The following is a 21,348-nucleotide window of genomic DNA, read 5'->3' as shown; positions in this document are numbered from 1 at the left end:
ATGGCTCCCGCCAGGCCCATGGACATCCCTGCCGCTGAATACTTCGGCGCTTTTCACGGCTGCAGTTGATCCATGGGGGGCACCTGCAATGGCCCCACCGGATCCGCTTTCCCCTGGATCCTTGATGGTGGCTCCCGCCAGACCGGTGGTCATCCCTGCCGCTGATCCTTGGGCGCTTTTCACGGCTGCAGTTGATCCATGGGGGGCACCTGCAATGGCCTCGCCGGATCCGCTTTCTCCTGGATCCTTGATAATGGCTCCCGCCAGGCCCATGGTCATTCCTGCCGCTGAATACTTCGGCGCTTTTCATGGCTGCACTTGATCTATGGGGGCACCTGCAATGGCCTCGCCGGATCCGCTTTCTCCTGGATCCTTGATAATGGCTCCCGCCAGGCCCATGGACATCCCTGCCGCTGATCCTTGGGCGCTTTTCACGGCTGCAGTTGATCCATGGGGGGCACCTGCAGTGGCCCCAGTGGATCCGCTTTCTCCTGGATCCTTGATGGTGGCTCCCGCCAGACCGGTGGTCATCCCCGCCGCTGATCCTTGGGCGCTTTTCACGGCTGCAGTTGATACATGGGGGGCACCTGCCATGGCCTCGCCGGAACCGCTTTCTCCTGTATCCGTGATGGTGGCTCCCGCCAGGCCGATGGATATCCCTGCCGCTGATCCTTCGGCGCTTTTCACGGCTGCAGTTGATCCATGGCTGGGCACCTGCAATGGCCTCGCCAGAACCGCTTTCTCCTGAATCTTTGATGGTGGCTCCCACCAGGCCCGTGGTCATCCCTGCCGGTGATCCTTCGGCGCTTTTCACGGCTGCAGTTGATCCAAGGGGGGCACCTGCAATGGCCTCGCCGGATCCGCTTTTTCCTGGATCCTTGACCGTGGCTCCCACCAGGCCCGTGGTCATCCCTGCCGCTGATTCTTCGTAGCTTTTCACGGCTGCAGTTGATCCATGGAGGCCACCTGCAATGGCCTCACCGGATCCGCTTTCTCCTGGATCCTTGATGGTGGCTCCCGCCAGGCCCCTGGTCATCCCTCCTGCTGATCCTTCGGCGCTTTTTGTGGCTCCAGTCACGTCACGAAGCTTGTGAAGCCCAGCCTCATCCTGATCCCTTTCTCTGTGGAGCTCTGTGGTCTGAGCTCAGGGGAGGAGAATCAGGTAAGTTAGAGATGACAGAAAGTGAGATCTGAACTGTCTGCTCCTCTCTCATCCTGCAGCTGAGCAACTCAAGGGCTTATACTTAGAATAACCTTTGAAATCACCCAGTCTAAGCTCCCATTGGATGCAAGATCCCATCTACTGCACCGCTGTCAAACGGCCACTCCATTTTACTTGAACAGTCCCAGGGTCAGGGAAAGCACTGATACCATTCTCCTTGATATACACTTTAATTTTATACCCTTGTGCTTCTCTCTTTGCAGGACAGACTCCTAGAAGTGGGGTTCCTGGGTCAAGGGGTGCACACCTTCTGCATTTTGGTGACTACACGGGTTGGGCTGATTTGAATCAGCATGTCGGCGTCACGGGGAGACACAATGAAGGAAGGGCTTCCTAACTGTGAATGATGTTCCACAATTGATGAGACTACCTGGGCTGGGGTAAGTGTTCAAGAAGAGACCAGACAATCAGGATGCTGTAGGAGGGATTACAGCCCTGGTGATGAGACCAGTGCAGCTGATATGATACCTAAGGTCTCTCTGAAATTCAGCCCTGTGGGACAAGGTGGAGAAGCACTCGGAACCTCTCCAGTGTGGTGAATCCCATAGTGATAGCTCGTTTGTCCCTGACCCTTTTCAACAATAGAAGGTATTTCCCAGGTGAGTCTCAGAGAGCACCAAAGGCTATGAAGGACCAGCTTTGCCCTGCTCTCCCAAAGCACCCTGCCCCGTGTTCTTGAGTCTCTGTGGGTGCTTCCCACTAGGATCTTGGCATCCTCTGTAGTCGCTGCATCTCCAGTTTGGAGCATCGGGGTACTGCTGTAACTGTCTACCGGTGGTCTCAGGATATAGACGAGCTTTTCCCAATGGGCAAAGAGGTCTTTTTGTGCATCGGAAGAGGGGCACAGCTGCAGATAGAAAGTCCGGCCGGTAGCAAGATTCAGGCACAGCTGCTGTTTCTCCCGGTTGTGGATGGAGATCTTGACAAAGTTCAAGGGAAGCAGCCTGGTGAGCTCTGGGGTCTTCACGGGCTTGCAACCTCTCCCCTTGGTGATCCCGGCGCATCTGACATGCTCTTCACAGACTTTCGTTGTTCGGGCCAGCAGCATGACGTCAGGTAGTGGGAAGAGGGGGCTGGTGGATGCGACACCCACAGTCACCCTTCGGACGCGGTTGTCTAGGTCAATCAGTTCTCCTTTCTTGCTGACCTGGAGAAAGTCGCTCTCCAACATGGGAGCGTACTTGAAAATGTCATACTCTCCTCCCTCGTACAGTTGTCGTTGCAGGACCCCCATGGAGGTCCTCAACACCCCCACTGAACGGTAGCTATTGGCCATGTAATGAGGTAAACTCTCACTGCTCATGGCTCTCTCCGTTCAAGACAGAGCCACCAGCCACAAATTGAGTCTCGGAGAGAGAGAGGGAACGAAAGCAACTCGTCACCTCCCTGCAGGACTCTGCCAGAGTCTCTTGGCCCGACCATATTTATACCGCAAGTCCTTTGTGACCCGTCACCATCACATCGCACACCCCTTTGTTGAGCCTCCAAGTCCCCACCCCCTTGGGGCAGGCTCACCAGCCTCCCCCTAAACCAACCACCATGTCCATAGGGAACAGGCTGACCCTGCCAGGGTATAGGTGTGGGTAGGCTGGCTAGTCTTTGTAATCAAAAGGTTGAGAAAACCCTCCTGCTTTTGTAAATATCTGGGTGGTTTCCAGTCTTGTTGTTGTTACAAATCTCCCTGCAGGGATCATCTTCGTGCTTCTGCTGAATGATGTCCTGGGGATAAAATCCTGGAAGTGGACTGTGTACTTGCTAAGGGCAGGCATCCTATGGGAATTGCTGTTCTCTGTGCCCCCAGCGTATATAACACAGTGCTGGCAGGAACTTAGAAAGAGTGCTGCTACCTGTCAGAGTCCCATTGCTACTGTCATTTCCAGGATATGGAGAATTTTCTCACCCATTTTCTCTTTTCAAGGAGGCTAACTTTTGTTTATATTTATATTTATATTTATATTTTTTACAGTTTTAGAAACTTTTTATTGTGAAATATAACACACATTCATGAAAGTGCAGAAAGCATAAATATAGCTTAATGAGTAACAAGAAAGTGAACACCCTTGTAGCTGCCACCCAGAGCAAGAAATAGAACCCTGCCAGCCCCTCTTCTGCATGCTCCCTCCCCACAAAGGTAACCCAAACTTGGTTTGTATTTTTTTTCTTTTCCTTCTTCTTTTTTATTGATGTATAGTTGATTTACAATGTTGTGTTAATTTGTGTTGCGTTAATTTCTTCTGTTAATTTCTGATTCAGTTTTTTGTATACATACATTCTTTTTCCTATTCTTTTCCATTATGGTTTATCACAGGATACTGAATATAGTTCTCTGTGCTCTACAGTAGGACCCTGCTGTTTATCCATCCTGTAGTTTGTATCTGCTAATCCCAAACTCCCAATCCTTCCCTCCTTGACCCCTGCTTTTTTTTTTTTTTTTTTTTTTTTTTTTGCGGTACGCGGGCCTCTCACTGTTGTGGCCTCTCTCGTTGCGGAGCACAGGCTCCGGAGCCATGGCTCACGGGCCCAGCCGCTCCGCGGCATGTGGGGTCCTCCCGGACTGGGGCACGAACCCGTGTCCCCTGTGTCGGCAGGCGGACTCCCAACCACTGCGCCACCAGGGAAGCCCGAAGCTGAGCTCTTGAACTGGAGTGACCCTTCCGAGAGGGTCTGTGTTGGGCTACGATGGCCTGACCTTCACACTCCACATCAATCATTTCTTGCCATGCACCTCGGGTGAGGAACCCAGGCAATTTCCAAACTCACTGCCAGCTGAAGGCTTTCTGTGGGATGCACCCCCAGCAGCTGGGGCCACAAGTCCTTCGTTGAAGAAATGCACCCCACGTGGGTATTTCAAATGGAACGGTGTCTTTCAAAGCATACCCTCCAATCTCCTCATTATATAGATCCTGTGGCCCAAAATAGGAAGTAACATAAAGTCCCATATTAACAACCCCCCCAGCCAAATACTTCTTTTCACAGAAGCCACAGTACCCTCCACAAAGTGCACATTTGATCAGGCCACTCCCCTATTGAAAACATATCATGGCTTTGCCTCACTCCAAGGTCAGAAATCAAAATCCTTTAAATGGACCTCAAAGCCTTGCATGGCGTGGCCCCTGCTGTGTTCCCCAGCATCACATCACGCTTGCTGTGCCAGCCACGACACTGCCTTCAATATGCCTCCCACCATAGCACATCTTCAACAATCCTGTGAATGACCTTATTTTGCTGTAGGGAAAAAAACCCTTTCTAGTATGTATGTGTGTTGCCAGACTTGAAGTTTGGGACATTGGTTCGTTTGTAATCAACCATCCATTGCCTAATTGCACTTGCAGCTGCAGAATTGCTACCACGGTGATGAATATTGCTGTCCAAACTATTGGCCTTGATCTGATAGGGTGTACTGACTTGATACCCAAATTGATGTCTCCCTCCAGAGGAAGATGCCTGTTGCTTTGAAATACGTAGGTATCTGTGCATGTGCCTCTTGATGAACTGTCAAGATAGAAAAGGAAATCCAGAGCAAGTGCCAGGCAGGGCACGTTGCGGTGGGCAAGTCCCCACCTCCACTTTACTACTGCACTGGAGGTGTAAATTGTGTCAACTGTGGGTCTGCTCAGCGAACGCCCTGCATAGTGGACTGACTAGGTTCACGTTAAAGAAGTCCTTTGGGGTGAGGGAGTGAGAATGCGTAATACAGGCTAAGAAAGACAAAAGGTAAAGCCAAGGGTACAGAATCCTAAGATGAAGCTGTTTGAAGTAGGCTGATTCAGCCTCTGGCAGAGTGAAAATCTGGGGCTCTGAGGCAAAGGCTTTGGAAAGAGTTCCCCTTTATCTCCCTCCTCTACCCCGTAACTCCTCACATTTCCGGAAGGCTTCCCCCAAATCCCTCTCAGGTCTTAGAGAACATGGCTCTTTCTCTCCTCTTACCAAGACCCACTGCTTCAAGAGTGAACTCCAAGGACACATTGATCCCCACAATCTATTGGTCTTTGTGTATCGGAAATCACAAGATGGGATTTTCCAGCCACCCACCAGAGCAACTGAGAAGGGCTTCCTCTCATCCTCCCAAGCTACCACTCCTCCCAGAATCCGTATCTTATTTCTCACCTCCTCCACCTCTACCACTTAATTTGCTCTGCAGAGAAAGTCCCTAAGTTTTACTGGAAACCCAACTTCCATCCTAGTAGACCCTGTTGTCACAGAAGGGAATGAGCAGAGAATTGCAAGGCTAGCAGATGACTCCCCGGTTCATACAAAGACACATGGGGCTTCCCTGGTGGCGCAGTGGTTGGGAGTCCGCCTGCCGATGCAGGGGACACGGGTTCGTGTCCCTGTCCGGGAAGATCCTACGTGCCATGGGGCCGCTGGGCCCGTGAGCCATGGCCGCTGAGCCTGTGCATCCGGAGCCCGTGCTCCACAATGGGAGAGGCCACAGCAGCGAGAGGCCCGCATACCGCAAAAAAAAAAAAAAACCCCAAAACAAAAAACACACATGGTTCTCAGAGGCATTCTTCTCAAATCCAACGGTTGTTAACTGTTATCAACAGTTACTCTAATCCAACTGTTATCAACTGTTGTTAACAATTTAATGATTTTCATGGACTCATGAAATTTATTTACAACTTTTTTTTAAATTGGAAAGACTTTTTTATGATGGACATTTAAAAATGCATAATCTCAGTATGAAATGAGATTTCATAATCTCATTTATGATTTTTTTATTTTTAGAATCGCTTTCCACATGCATACATAATTTGCATAGTTCATCAGTACAGAGCATTTTGGATTATTCTGTTATTCCTTAACAATATATCTAAACCTTTCTTGTGTTCCTGGATAGTGAGTATTTATGTCCCTTAGTTTCTTTATGTTATAGTTCTTGAAAGATATCTTTCAGACTTTGTCATCCATCTCTTGTGCATATATTGAAAGGAAAACAACAGTGAAACAAATTGGTTGAGATATTTCTAAGGCAGTGTCTGCCACTTGGCTGACAGCAGTATAAAAATCATCCTGATGTCAGAGATGTTAAAATAAAATGGAAACGATAATACATTCCCATGGACATACCGCTTTGCATAATAGCTTTTCCTCCCAGACCATCCCTCCCTTCTTTTTACCCTACAGAAATCCAGTATTGTGAATTTTGTGTTTATCGTGTCCTTGTTTTTTTCTCCCCTTTTAGCAAATGTGTGCTAAACATGGAAGCCAACCGGGGCTTTGTCTGCCTCTCAATGGTCATGTGTGAGCCTTGTTTCTGAACCAGGAATGACTCTGAAGCTCCTAAAGCAGGAGAGGATCTTACTGGATGTCTTACTTAGAGTCCCTGAACTGGTGGCGGACTGGCTGTTCCTCAGTTTGCGAGCTGTCCTCCCGTCCTTCGTCAGCTTTGGAGTTTCCATGGCCAGATGAGGACCAGTGGGAGGATGATTTCTGGGTCTTGTCCCCTCCTGTCCTGTGGTGACCTTCACGTGTCCTGCGGTGATGGGAACTTTTCCTCGATGAAGACGTGTCCTTCTTTTCTTTTTTTCTCTCCAGGCTTCATCCCTGGGGTGGAAGCCCTTCTGGCTTCCATCCCGTTCAGCCATGTAGCCTTCGGTCTGCAAGGTGGAGACCACAGGGTCTGCGACCTTCCCTTCAGCTCTTCCAGCAGCAGGCTTGCTGGTTGTGACTGCAACTGGCAACACCATGCTCATGCTGCTCTCTGGACCATCTGCCCCCGTCGAGGATGTGCTGGCATCATCCGCCAAGACCAGGTTCGTGTGCTGCAAGGATAAGCTGGCAGCACCTGCAGTGTCCTTGCCGGATCCGCTTTCTCCTGGATCCTTGATGGTGGCTCCCGGCAGACCGGTGGTCATCCCTGCCGCTGATCCTTGGGCGCTTTTCACGGCTGCAGTTGATCCATGGGGGGCACCTGCAATGGCCTCGCCGGATCCGCTTTCTCCTGGATCCTTGATAATGGCTCCCGCCAGGCCCATGGTCATTCCTGCCGCTGAATACTTCGGCGCTTTTCACGGCTGCACTTGATCTATGGGGGCACCTGCAATGGCCTCGCCGGATCCGCTTTCTCCTGGATCCTTGATAATGGCTCCCGCCAGGCCCATGGACATCCCTGCCGCTGATCCTTGGGCGCTTTTCACGGCTGCAGTTGATCCATGGGGGGCACCTGCAATGGCCTCGCCGGATCCGCTTTCCCCTGGATCCTTGATGGTGGCTCCAGCCAGGCCCATGGCCATTCCTGCCGCTGATCCTTCGGCGCTTTTCACGGCTGCAGTTGATCCATGGGGGGCACCTGCAATGGCCTCGCCGGATCCGCTTTCTCCTGGATCCTTGATAATGGCTCCCGCCAGGCCCATGGTCATTCCTGCCGCTGAATACTTCGGCGCTATTCACGGCTGCACTTGATCTATGGGGGCACCTGCAATGGCCTCGCCGGATCCGCTTTCTCCTGGATCCTTGATAATGGCTCCCGCCAGGCCCATGGACATCCCTGCCGCTGAATACTTCGGCACTTTTCACGGCTGCAGTTGATCCATGGGGGGCACCTGCAATGGCCCCACCGGATCCGCTTTCTCCTGGATCCTTGATGGTGGCTCCCGGCAGACCGGTGGTCATCCCTGCCGCTGATCCTTGGGCGCTTTTCACGGCTGCAGTTGATCCATGGGGGGCACCTGCAATGGCCTCGCCGGATCCGCTTTCTCCTGGATCCTTGATAATGGCTCCCGCCAGGCCCATGGTCATTCCTGCCGCTGAATACTTCGGCGCTTTTCATGGCTGCACTTGATCTATGGGGGCACCTGCAATGGCCTCGCCGGATCCGCTTTCTCCTGGATCCTTGATAATGGCTCCCGCCAGGCCCATGGACATCCCTGCCGCTGATCCTTGGGCGCTTTTCACGGCTGCAGTTGATCCATGGGGGGCACCTGCAATGGCCCCACCGGATCCGCTTTCTCCTGGATCCTTGATGGTGGCTCCCGCCAGACCGGTGGTCATCCCTGCCGCTGATCCTTGGGCGCTTTTCACGGCTGCAGTTGATACATGGGGGGCACCTGCCATGGCCTCGCCGGAACCGCTTTCTCCTGTATCCGTGATGGTGGCTCCCGCCAGGCCGATGGATATCCCTGCCGCTGATCCTTGGGCGCTTTTCATGGCTGCAGTTGATCCATGGAGGCCACCTGCAATGGCCTCACCGGATCCGCTTTCTCCTGGATCCTTGATGGTGGCTCCCGCCAGGCCCCTGGTCATCCCTCCTGCTGATCCTTCGGCGCTTTTTGTGGCTCCAGTCACGTCACGAAGCTTGTGAAGCCCAGCCTCATCCTGATCCCTTTCTCTGTGGAGCTCTGTGGTCTGAGCTCAGGGGAGGAGAATCAGGTAAGTTAGAGATGACAGAAAGTGAGATCTGAACTGTCTGCTCCTCTCTCATCCTGCAGCTGAGCAACTCAAGGGCTTATACTTAGAATAACCTTTGAAATCACCCAGTCTAAGCTCCCATTGGATGCAAGATCCCATCTACTGCACCGCTGTCAAACGGCCACTCCATTTTACTTGAACAGTCCCAGGGTCAGGGAAAGCACTGATACCATTCTCCATGATATACACTTTAATTTTATACCCTTGTGCTTCTCTCTCTGCAGGACAGACTCCTAGAAGTGGGGTTCCTGGGTCAAGGGGTGCACACCTTCTGCATTTTGGTGACTACACGGGTTGGGCTGATTTGAAACAGCATGTCGGCGTCACGGGGAGACACAATGAAGGAAGGGCTTCCTAACTGTGAATGATGTTCCACAATTGATGAGACTACCTGGGCTGGGGTAAGTGTTCAAGAAGAGACCAGACAATCAGGAGGCTGTAGGAGGGATTACAGCCCTGGTGATGAGACCAGTGCAGCTGATATGATACCTAAGGTCTCTCTGAAATTCAGCCCTGTGGGACAAGGTGGAGAAGCACTCGGAACCTCTCCAGTGTGGCGAATCCCATAGTGATAGCTCGTTTGTCCCTGACCCGTTTCAACAATAGAAGGTATTTCCCAGGTGAGTCTCAGAGAGCACCAAAGGCTATGAAGGACCAGCTTTGCCCTGCTCTCCCAAAGCACCCTGCCCCGTGTTCTTGAGTCTCTGTGGGTGCTTCCCACTAGGATTTTGGCATCCTCTGTAGTCGCTGCATCTCCAGTTTGGAGCATCGGGGTACTGCTGTAACTGTCTACTGGTGGTCTCAGGATATAGACGAGCTTTTCCCAATGGGCAGAGAGGTCTTTTTGTGCATCGGAAGAGGGGCACAGCTGCAGATAGAAAGTCCGGCCGGTAGCAAGATTCAGGCACAGCTGCTGTTTCTCCCGGTTGTGGATGGAGATCTTGACAAAGTTCAAGGGAAGCAGCCTGGTGAGCTCTGGGGTCTTCACGGGCTTGCAACCTCTCCCATTGGTGATCCCGGCGCATCTGACATGCTCTTCACAGACTTTCGTTGTTCGGGCCAGCAGCATGACGTCAGGTAGTGGGAAGAGGGGGCTGGTGGATGCGACACCCACAGTCACCCTTCGGACGCGGTTGTCTAGGTCAATCAGTTCTCCTTTCTTGCTGACCTGGAGAAAGTCGCTCTCCAACATGGGAGCGTACTTGAAAATGTCATACTCTCCTCCCTCGTACAGTTGTCGTTGCAGGACCCCCATGGAGGTCCTCAACACCCCCACTGAACGGTAGCTATTGGCCATGTAATGAGGTAAACTCTCACTGCTCATGGCTCTCTCCGTTCAAGACAGAGCCACCAGCCACAAATTGAGTCTCGGAGAGAGAGAGGGAACGAAAGCAACTCGTCACCTCCCTGCAGGACTCTGCCAGAGTCTCTTGGCCCGACCATATTTATACCGCAAGTCCTTTGTGACCCGTCACCATCACATCGCACACCCCTTTGTTGAGCCTCCAAGTCCCCACCCCCTTGGGGCAGGCTCACCAGCCTCCCCCTAAACCAACCACCATGTCCATAGGGAACAGGCTGACCCTGCCAGGGTATAGGTGTGGGTAGGCTGGCTAGTCTTTGTAATCAAAAGGTTGAGAAAACCCTCCTGCTTTTGTAAATATCTGGGTGGTTTCCAGTCTTGTTGTTGTTACAAATCTCCCTGCAGGGGTCATCTTCGTGCTTCTGCTGAATGATGTCCTGGGGATAAAATCCTGGAAGTGGACTGTGTACTTGCTAAGGGCAGGCATCCTATGGGAATTGCTGTTCTCTGTGCCCCCAGCGTATATAACACAGTGCTGGCAGGAACTTAGAAAGAGTGCTGCTACCTGTCAGAGTCCCATTGGTACTGTCATTTCCAGGATATGGAGAATTTTCTCACCCATTTTCTCTTTTCAAGGAGGCTAACTTTTGTTTATATTTATATTTATATTTATATTTTTTACAGTTTTAGAAACTTTTTATTGTGAAATATAACACACATTCATGAAAGTGCAGAAAGCATAAATATAGCTTAATGAGTAACAAGAAAGTGAACACCCTTGTAGCTGCCACCCAGAGCAAGAAATAGAACCCTGCCAGCCCCTCTTCTGCATGCTCCCTCCCCACAAAGGTAACCCAGACTTGGTTTGTATTTTTTTTCTTTTCCTTCTTCTTTTTTATTGATGTATAGTTGATTTACAATGTTGTGTTAATTTGTGTTGCGTTAATTTCTTCTGTTAATTTCTGATTCAGTTTTTTGTATACATACATTCTTTTTCCTATTCTTTTCCATTATGGTTTATCACAGGATACTGAATATAGTTCTCTGTGCTCTACAGTAGGACCCTGCTGTTTATCCATCCTGTAGTTTGTATCTGCTAATCCCAAACTCCCTCCCAATCCTTCCCTCCTTGACCCCTGCTTTTTTTTTTTTTTTTTTTTTTTTTTTTTTTTTTTGGGGTATGCGGGCCTCTCACTGTTGTGGCCTCTCTCGTTGCGGAGCACAGGCTCCGGAGCCATGGCTCACGGGCCCAGCCGCTCCGCGGCATGTGGGGTCCTCCCGGACCGGGGCACGAACCCGTGTCCCCTGTGTCGGCAGGCGGACTCCCAACCACTGCGCCACCAGGGAAGCCCGAAGCTGAGCTCTTGAACTGGAGTGACCCTTCCGAGAGGGTCTGTGTTGGGCTACGATGGCCTGACCTTCACACTCCACATCAATCATTTCTTGCCGTGCACCTCGGGTGAGGAACCCAGGCAATTTCCAAACTCACTGCCAGCTGAAGGCTTTCTGTGGGATGCACCCCCAGCAGCTGGGGCCACAAGTCCTTCGTTGAAGAAATGCACCCCACGTGGATATTTCAAATGGAACGGTGTCTTTCAAAGCATACCCTCCAATCTCCTCATTATATAGATCCTGTGGCCCAAAATAGGAAGTAACATAAAGTCCCATATTAACAACCCCCCCAGCCAAATACTTCTTTTCACAGAAGCCACAGTACCCTCCACAAAGTGCACATTTGATCAGGCCACTCCCCTATTGAAAACATATCATGGCTTTGCCTCACTCCAAGGTCAGAAATCAAAATCCTTTAAATGGACCTCAAAGCCTTGCATGGCGTGGCCCCTGCTGTGTTCCCCAGCATCACATCACGCTTGCTGTGCCAGCCACGACACTGCCTTCAATATGCCTCCCACCATAGCACATCTTCAACAATCCTGTGAATGACCTTATTTTGCTGTAGGGAAAAAAACCCTTTCTAGTATGTATGTGTGTTGCCAGACTTGAAGTTTGGGACATTGGTTCGTTTGTAATCAAGCATCCATTGCCTAATTGCACTTGCAGCTGCAGAATTGCTACCACGGTGATGAATATTGCTGTCCAAACTATTGGCCTTGATCTGATAGGGTGTACTGACTTGATACCCAAATTGATGTCTCCCTCCAGAGGAAGATGCCTGTTGCTTTGAAATACGTAGGTATCTGTGCATGTGCCTCTTGATGAACTGTCAAGATAGAAAAGGAAATCCAGAGCAAGTGCCAGGCGGGGCACGTTGCGGTGGGCAAGTCCCCACCTCCACTTTACTACTGCACTGGAGGTGTAAATTGTGTCAACTGTGGGTCTGCTCAGCGAACGCCCTGCATAGTGGACTGACTAGGTTCACGTTAAAGAAGTCCTTTGGGGTGAGGGAGTGAGAATGCCTAATACAGGCTAAGAAAGACAAAAGGTAAAGCCAAGGGTACAGAATCCTAAGATGAAGCTGTTTGAAGTAGGCTGATTCAGCCTCTGGCAGAGTGAAAATCTGGGGCTCTGGGGCAAAGGCTTTGGAAAGAGTTCCCCTTTATCTCCCTCCTCTACCCCGTAACTCCTCACATTTCCGGAAGGCTTCCCCCAAATCCCTCTCAGGTCTTAGAGAACATGGCTCTTTCTCTCCTCTTACCAAGACCCACTGCTTCAAGAGTTAACTCCAAGGACACATTGATCCCCACAATCTATTGGTCTTTGTGTATCGGAAATCACAAGATGGGATTTTCCAGCCACCCACCAGAGCAACTGAGAAGGGCTTCCTCTCATCCTCCCAAGCTACCACTCCTCCCAGAATCCGTATCTTATTTCTCACCTCCTCCACCTCTACCACTTAATTTGCTCTGCAGAGAAAGTCCCTAAGTTTTACTGGAAACCCAACTTCCATCCTAGTAGACCCTGTTGTCACAGAAGGGAATGAGCAGAGAATTGCAAGGCTAGCAGATGACTCCCCGGTTCATACAAAGACACATGGGGCTTCCCTGGTGGCGCAGTGGTTGGGAGTCCGCCTGCCGATGCAGGGGACACGGGTTCGTGTCCCTGTCCGGGAAGATCCTACATGCCGTGGAGCCGCTGGGCCCGTGAGCCATGGCCGCTGAGCCTGTGCGTCCGGAGCCCGTGCTCCGCAATGGGAGAGGCCACAGCAGCGAGAGGCCCGCATACCGCAAAAAAACAAAAAAAACCCCAAAACAAAAAACACACATGGTTCTCAGAGGCATTCTTCTCAAATCCAACGGTTGTTAACCGTTATCAACAGTTACTCTAATCCAACTGTTATCAACTGTTGTTAACAATTTAATGATTTTCATGGACTCATGAAATTTATTTACAACTTTTTTTTAAATTGGAAAGACGTTTTTATGATGGACATTTAAAAATGCATAATCTCAGTATGAAATGAGATTTCATAATCTCATTTATGATTTTTTTATTTTTAGAATCGCTTTCCACATGCATACATAATTTGCATAGTTCATCAGTACAGAGCATTTTGGATTATTCTGTTATTCCTTAACAATATATCTAAACCTTTCTTGTGTTCCTGAATAGTGAGTATTTATGTCCCTTAGTTTCTTTATGTTATAGTTCTTGAAAGATATCTTTCAGACTTTGTCATCCATCTCTTGTGCATATATTGAAAGGAAAACAACAGTGAAACAAATTGGTTGAGATATTTCTAAGGCAGTGACTGCCACTTGGCTGACAGCAGTATAAAAATCATCCTGATGTCAGAGATGTTAAAATAAAATGGAAACGATAATACATTCCCATGGACATACCGCTTTGCATAATAGCTTTTCCTCCCAGACCATCCCTCCCTTCTTTTTACCCTACAGAAATCCAGTATTGTGAATTTTGTGTTTATCGTGTCCTTGTTTTTTTCTCCCCTTTTAGCAAATGTGTGCTAAACATGGAAGCCAACCGGGGCTTTGTCTGCCTCTCAATGGTCATGTGTGAGCCTTGTTTCTGAACCAGGAATGACTCTGAAGCTCCTAAAGCAGGAGAGGATCTTACTGGATGTCTTACTTAGAGTCCCTGAACTGGTGGCGGACTGGCTGTTCCTCAGTTTGCGAGCTGTCCTCCCGTCCTTCGTCAGCTTTGGAGTTTCCATGGCCAGATGAGGACCAGTGGGAGGATGATTTCTGGGTCTTGTCCCCTCCTGTCCTGTGGTGACCTTCACGTGTCCTGCGGTGATGGGAACTTTTCCTCGATGAAGACGTGTCCTTCTTTTCTTTTTTTCTCTCCAGGCTTCATCCCTGGGGTGGAAGCCCTTCTGGCTTCCATCCCGTTCAGACATGTAGCCTTCGGTCTGCAAGGTGGAGACCACAGGGTCTGCGACCTTCCCTTCAGCTCTTCCAGCAGCAGGCTTGCTGGTTGTGACTGCAACTGGCAACACCATGCTCATGCTGCTCTCTGGACCATCTGCCCCCGTCGAGGATGTGCTGGCATCATCCGCCAAGACCAGGTTCGTGACCTGCAAGGATAAGCTGGCAGCACCTGCAGTGTCCTCGCCGGATCCGCTTTCTCCTGGATCCTTGATGGTGGCTCCCGCCAGGCCCATGGTCAACCCTGCCGCTGATCCTTCGGCGCTTTTCAGGGCTGCAGTTGATCCATGGGGGGCACCTGCAGTGGCCTGACCGGATCCGCTTTCTCCTGGATCCTTGATGGTGGCTCCCGCCAGGCCCATGGTCATCCCTCCTGCTGATCCTTCGGCGCTTTTTGTGGCTCCAGTCACGTCACGAAGCTTGTGAAGCCCAGCCTCATCCTGATCCCTTTCTCTGTGGAGCTCTGTGGTCTGAGCTCAGGGGAGGAGAATCAGGTAAGTTAGAGATGACAGAAAGTGAGATCTGAACTGTCTGCTCCTCTCTCATCCTGCAGCTGAGCAACTCAAGGGCTTATACTTAGAATAACCTTTGAAATCACCCAGTCTAAGCTCCCATTGGATGCAAGATCCCATCTACTGCACCGCTGTCAAACGGCCACTCCATTTTACTTGAACAGTCCCAGGGTCAGGGCAAGCACTGATACCATTCTCCATGATATACACTTTAATTTTATACCCTTGTGCTTCTCTCTCTGCAGGACAGACTCCTAGAAGTGGGGTTCCTGGGTCAAGGGGTGCACACCTTCTGCATTTTGGTGACTACACGGGTTGGGCTGATTTGAATCAGCATGTCGGCGTCACGGGGAGACACAATGAAGGAAGGGCTTCCTAACTGTGAATGATGTTCCACAATTGATGAGACTACCTGGGCTGGGGTAAGTGTTCAAGAAGAGACCAGACAATCAGGATGCTGTAGGAGGGATTACAGCCCTGGTGATGAGACCAGTGCAGCTGATATGATACCTAAGGTCTCTCTGAAATTCAGCCCTGTGGGACAAGGTGGAGAAGCACTCGGAACCTCTCCAGTGTGGTGAATCCCATAGTGATAGCTCGTTTGTCCCTGACCCTTTTCAACAATAGAAGGTATTTCCCAGGTGAGTCTCAGAGAGCACCAAAGGCTATGAAGGACCAGCTTTGCCCTGCTCTCCCAAAGCACCCTGCCCCGTGTTCTTGAGTCTCTGTGGGTGCTTCCCACTAGGATTTTGGCATCCTCTGTAGTCGCTGCATCTCCAGTTTGGAGCATCGGGGTACTGCTGTAACTGTCTACCGGTGGTCTCAGGATATAGACGAGCTTTTCCCAATGGGCAGAGAGGTCTTTTTGTGCATCGGAAGAGGGGCACAGCTGCAGATAGAAAGTCCGGCCGGTAGCAAGATTCAGGCACAGCTGCTGTTTCTCCCGGTTGTGGATGGAGATCTTGACAAAGTTCAAGGGAAGCAGCCTGGTGAGCTCTGGGGTCTTCACGGGCTTGCAACCTCTCCCATTGGTGATCCCGGCGCATCTGACATGCTCTTCACAGACTTTCGTTGTTCGGGCCAGCAGCATGACGTCAGGTAGTGGGAAGAGGGGGCTGGTGGATGCGACACCCACAGTCACCCTTCGGACGCGGTTGTCTAGGTCAATCAGTTCTCCTTTCTTGCTGACCTGGAGAAAGTCGCTCTCCAACATGGGAGCGTACTTGAAAATGTCATACTCTCCTCCCTCGTACAGTTGTCGTTGCAGGACCCCCATGGAGGTCCTCAACACCCCCACTGAACGGTAGCTATTGGCCATGTAATGAGGTAAACTCTCACTGCTCATGGCTCTCTCCGTTCAAGACAGAGCCACCAGCCACAAATTGAGTCTCGGAGAGAGAGAGGGAACGAAAGCAACTCGTCACCTCCCTGCAGGACTCTGCCAGAGTCTCTTGGCCCGACCATATTTATACCGCAAGTCCTTTGTGACCCGTCACCATCACATCGCACACCCCTTTGTTGAGCCTCCAAGTCCCCACCCCCTTGGGGCAGGCTCACCAGCCTCCCCCTAAACCAACCACCATGTCCATAGGGAACAGGCTGACCCTGCCAGGGTATAGGTGTGGGTAGGCTGGCTAGTCTTTGTAATCAAAAGGTTGAGAAAACCCTCCTGCTTTTGTAAATATCTGGGTGGTTTCCAGTCTTGTTGTTGTTACAAATCTCCCTGCAGGGGTCATCTTCGTGCTTCTGCTGAATGATGTCCTGGGGATAAAATCCTGGAAGTGGACTGTGTACTTGCTAAGGGCAGGCATCCTATGGGAATTGCTGTTCTCTGTGCCCCCAGCGTATATAACACAGTGCTGGCAGGAACTTAGAAAGAGTGCTGCTACCTGTCAGAGTCCCATTGGTACTGTCATTTCCAGGATATGGAGAATTTTCTCACCCATTTTCTCTTTTCAAGGAGGCTAACTTTTGTTTATATTTATATTTATATTTATATTTTTTACAGTTTTAGAAACTTTTTATTGTGAAATATAACACACATTCATGAAAGTGCAGAAAGCATAAATATAGCTTAATGAGTAACAAGAAAGTGAACACCCTTGTAGCTGCCACCCAGAGCAAGAAATAGAACCCTGCCAGCCCCTCTTCTGCATGCTCCCTCCCCACAAAGGTAACCCAGACTTGGTTTGTATTTTTTTTCTTTTCCTTCTTCTTTTTTATTGATGTATAGTTGATTTACAATGTTGTGTTAATTTGTGTTGCGTTAATTTCTTCTGTTAATTTCTGATTCAGTTTTTTGTATACATACATTCTTTTTCCTATTCTTTTCCATTATGGTTTATCACAGGATACTGAATATAGTTCTCTGTGCTCTACAGTAGGACCCTGCTGTTTATCCATCCTGTAGTTTGTATCTGCTAATCCCAAACTCCCAATCCTTCCCTCCTTGACCCCTGCTTTTTTTTTTTTTTTTTTTTTTTTTTTTTGCGGTACGCGGGCCTCTCACTGTTGTGGCCTCTCTCGTTGCGGAGCACAGGCTCCGGAGCCATGGCTCACGGGCCCAGCCGCTCCGCGGCATGTGGGGTCCTCCCGGACCGGGGCACGAACCCGTGTCCCCTGTGTCGGCAGGCGGACTCCCAACCACTGCGCCACCAGGGAAGCCCGAAGCTGAGCTCTTGAACTGGAGTGACCCTTCCGAGAGGGTCTGTGTTGGGCTACGATGGCCTGACCTTCACACTCCACATCAATCATTTCTTGCCGTGCACCTCGGGTGAGGAACCCAGGCAATTTCCAAACTCACTGCCAGCTGAAGGCTTTCTGTGGGATGCACCCCCAGCAGCTGGGGCCACAAGTCCTTCGTTGAAGAAATGCACCCCACGTGGATATTTCAAATGGAACGGTGTCTTTCAAAGCATACCCTCCAATCTCCTCATTATATAGATCCTGTGGCCCAAAATAGGAAGTAACATAAAGTCCCATATTAACAACCCCCCCAGCCAAATACTTCTTTTCACAGAAGCCACAGTACCCTCCACAAAGTGCACATTTGATCAGGCCACTCCCCTATTGAAAACATATCATGGCTTTGCCTCACTCCAAGGTCAGAAATCAAAATCCTTTAAATGGACCTCAAAGCCTTGCATGGCGTGGCCCCTGCTGTGTTCCCCAGCATCACATCACGCTTGCTGTGCCAGCCACGACACTGCCTTCAATATGCCTCCCACCATAGCACATCTTCAACAATCCTGTGAATGACCTTATTTTGCTGTAGGGAAAAAAACCCTTTCTAGTATGTATGTGTGTTGCCAGACTTGAAGTTTGGGACATTGGTTCGTTTGTAATCAAGCATCCATTGCCTAATTGCACTTGCAGCTGCAGAATTGCTACCACGGTGATGAATATTGCTGTCCAAACTATTGGCCTTGATCTGATAGGGTGTACTGACTTGATACCCAAATTGATGTCTCCCTCCAGAGGAAGATGCCTGTTGCTTTGAAATACGTAGGTATCTGTGCATGTGCCTCTTGATGAACTGTCAAGATAGAAAAGGAAATCCAGAGCAAGTGCCAGGCGGGGCACGTTGCGGTGGGCAAGTCCCCACCTCCACTTTACTACTGCACTGGAGGTGTAAATTGTGTCAACTGTGGGTCTGCTCAGCGAACGCCCTGCATAGTGGACTGACTAGGTTCACGTTAAAGAAGTCCTTTGGGGTGAGGGAGTGAGAATGCCTAATACAGGCTAAGAAAGACAAAAGGTAAAGCCAAGGGTACAGAATCCTAAGATGAAGCTGTTTGAAGTAGGCTGATTCAGCCTCTGGCAGAGTGAAAATCTGGGGCTCTGAGGCAAAGGCTTTGGAAAGAGTTCCCCTTTATCTCCCTCCTCTACCCCGTAACTCCTCACATTTCCGGAAGGCTTCCCCCAAATCCCTCTCAGGTCTTAGAGAACATGGCTCTTTCTCTCCTCTTACCAAGACCCACTGCTTCAAGAGTGAACTCCAAGGACACATTGATCCCCACAATCTATTGGTCTTTGTGTATCGGAAATCACAAGATGGGATTTTCCAGCCACCCACCAGAGCAACTGAGAAGGGCTTCCTCTCATCCTCCCAAGCTACCACTCCTCCCAGAATCCGTATCTTATTTCTCACCTCCTCCACCTCTACCACTTAATTTGCTCTGCAGAGAAAGTCCCTAAGTTTTACTGGAAACCCAACTTCCATCCTAGTAGACCCTGTTGTCACAGAAGGGAATGAGCAGAGAATTGCAAGGCTAGCAGATGACTCCCCGGTTCATACAAAGACACATGGGGCTTCCCTGGTGGCGCAGTGGTTGGGAGTCCGCCTGCCGATGCAGGGGACACGGGTTCGTGTCCCTGTCCGGGAAGATCCTACATGCCGTGGAGCCGCTGGGCCCGTGAGCCATGGCCGCTGAGCCTGTGCGTCCGGAGCCCGTGCTCCGCAATGGGAGAGGCCACAGCAGCGAGAGGCCCGCATACCGCAAAAAAAAAAAAAAACCCCAAAACAAAAAACACACATGGTTCTCAGAGGCATTCTTCTCAAATCCAACGGTTGTTAACTGTTATCAACAGTTACTCTAATCCAACTGTTATCAACTGTTGTTAACAATTTAATGATTTTCATGGACTCATGAAATTTATTTACAACTTTTTTTTAAATTGGAAAGACTTTTTTATGATGGACATTTAAAAATGCATAATCTCAGTATGAAATGAGATTTCATAATCTCATTTATGATTTTTTTATTTTTAGAATCGCTTTCCACATGCATACATAATTTGCATAGTTCATCAGTACAGAGCATTTTGGATTATTCTGTTATTCCTTAACAATATATCTAAACCTTTCTTGTGTTCCTGGATAGTGAGTATTTATGTCCCTTAGTTTCTTTATGTTATAGTTCTTGAAAGATATCTTTCAGACTTTGTCATCCATCTCTTGTGCATATATTGAAAGGAAAACAACAGTGAAACAAATTGGTTGAGATATTTCTAAGGCAGTGACTGCCACTTGGCTGACAGCAGTATAAAAATCATCCTGATGTCAGAGATGTTAAAATAAAATGGAAACGATAATACATTCCCATGGACATACCGCTTTGCATAATAGCTTTTCCTCCCAGACCATCCCTCCCTTCTTTTTACCCTACAGAAATCCAGTATTGTGAATTTTGTGTTTATCGTGTCCTTGTTTTTTTCTCCCCTTTTAGCAAATGTGTGCTAAACATGGAAGCCAACTGGGGCTTTGTCTGCCTCTCAATGGTCATGTGTGAGCCTTGTTTCTGAACCAGGAATGACTCTGAAGCTCCTAAAGCAGGAGAGGATCTTACTGGATGTCTTACTTAGAGTCCCTGAACTGGTGGCGGACTGGCTGTTCCTCAGTTTGCGAGCTGTCCTCCCGTCCTTCGTCAGCTTTGGAGTTTCCATGGCCAGATGAGGACCAGTGGGAGGATGATTTCTGGGTCTTGTCCCCTCCTGTCCTGTGGTGACCTTCACGTGTCCTGCGGTGATGGGAACTTTTCCTCGATGAAGACGTGTCCTTCTTTTCTTTTTTTCTCTCCAGGCTTCATCCCTGGGGTGGAAGCCCTTCTGGCTTCCATCCCGTTCAGCCATGTAGCCTTCGGTCTGCAAGGTGGAGACCACAGGGTCTGCGACCTTCCCTTCAGCTCTTCCAGCAGCAGGCTTGCTGGTTGTGACTGCAACTGGCAACACCATGCTCATGCTGCTCTCTGGACCATCTGCCCCCGTCGAGGATGTGCTGGCATCATCCGCCAAGACCAGGTTCGTGTGCTGCAAGGATAAGCTGGCAGCACCTGCAGTGTCCTTGCCGGATCCGCTTTCTCCTGGATCCTTGATGGTGGCTCCCGGCAGACCGGTGGTCATCCCTGCCGCTGATCCTTGGGCGCTTTTCACGGCTGCAGTTGATCCATGGGGGGCACCTGCAATGGCCTCGCCGGATCCGCTTTCTCCTGGATCCTTGATAATGGCTCCCGCCAGGCCCATGGTCATTCCTGCCGCTGAATACTTCGGCGCTTTTCACGGCTGCACTTGATCTATGGGGGCACCTGCAATGGCCTCGCCGGATCCGCTTTCTCCTGGATCCTTGATAATGGCTCCCGCCAGGCCCATGGACATCCCTGCCGCTGAATACTTCGGCACTTTTCACGGCTGCAGTTGATCCATGGGGGGCACCTGCAATGGCCTCGCCGGATCCGCTTTCTCCTGGATCCTTGATGGTGGCTCCAGCCAGGCCCATGGCCATTCCTGCCGCTGATCCTTCGGCGCTTTTCACGGCTGCATTTGATCCATGGGGGGCACCTGCAATGGCCTCGCCGGATCCGCTTTCTCCTGGATCCTTGATAATGGCTCCCGCCAGGCCCATGGTCATTCCTGCCGCTGAATACTTCGGCGCTATTCACGGCTGCACTTGATCTATGGGGGCACCTGCAATGGCCTCGCCGGATCCGCTTTCTCCTGGATCCTTGATAATGGCTCCCGCCAGGCCCATGGACATCCCTACCGCTGATCCTTGGGCGC

At 50.2% G+C, this 21,348-nt stretch overlaps 3 long non-coding RNA genes across 5 annotated transcripts; all 3 read left to right on the top strand.

Annotated features, from left to right (window-relative positions):
* The first annotated feature begins 1,035 nt into the window (after positions 1-1,035).
* LOC309804195 lies at positions 1,036-6,779 on the top strand. The gene is made up of 4 exons (XR_014294089.1): positions 1,036-1,162; positions 1,426-1,602; positions 3,189-3,353; positions 6,408-6,779. It is a non-coding gene; the product is annotated as an uncharacterized lncRNA (long non-coding RNA).
* A 3,146-nt stretch (positions 6,780-9,925) lies between these two features.
* On the top strand, positions 9,926-14,279 carry LOC309804197. Its single transcript, XR_014294093.1, has 2 exons — positions 9,926-10,784; positions 13,851-14,279. It is a non-coding gene; the product is annotated as an uncharacterized lncRNA (long non-coding RNA).
* Positions 14,280-14,423: 144 nt separating this feature from the next.
* Positions 14,424-20,049, top strand: LOC309804196. Of its 3 annotated transcripts, none has more exons than XR_014294090.1 (4): positions 14,424-14,775; positions 15,039-15,215; positions 18,169-18,297; positions 20,022-20,049. It is a non-coding gene; the product is annotated as an uncharacterized lncRNA (long non-coding RNA). The 3 variants fall into 3 exon arrangements; XR_014294091.1 differs by lacking the exon at positions 18,169-18,297 and adding an exon at positions 16,802-16,966; XR_014294092.1 differs by lacking the exon at positions 20,022-20,049 and having other exon boundaries at positions 18,169-18,382.
* Positions 20,050-21,348: the final 1,299 nt, after the last annotated feature.

Source organism: Mesoplodon mirus (genome assembly GCF_964341445.2).
Source record: "Mesoplodon mirus genome assembly, chromosome: 5".
NCBI classification, from domain to species: Eukaryota; Metazoa; Chordata; class Mammalia; order Artiodactyla; family Ziphiidae; genus Mesoplodon; species Mesoplodon mirus.
Note: the sequence above shows the minus strand (reverse complement) of the source record. Positions and strands in the feature narration are given on the sequence as shown.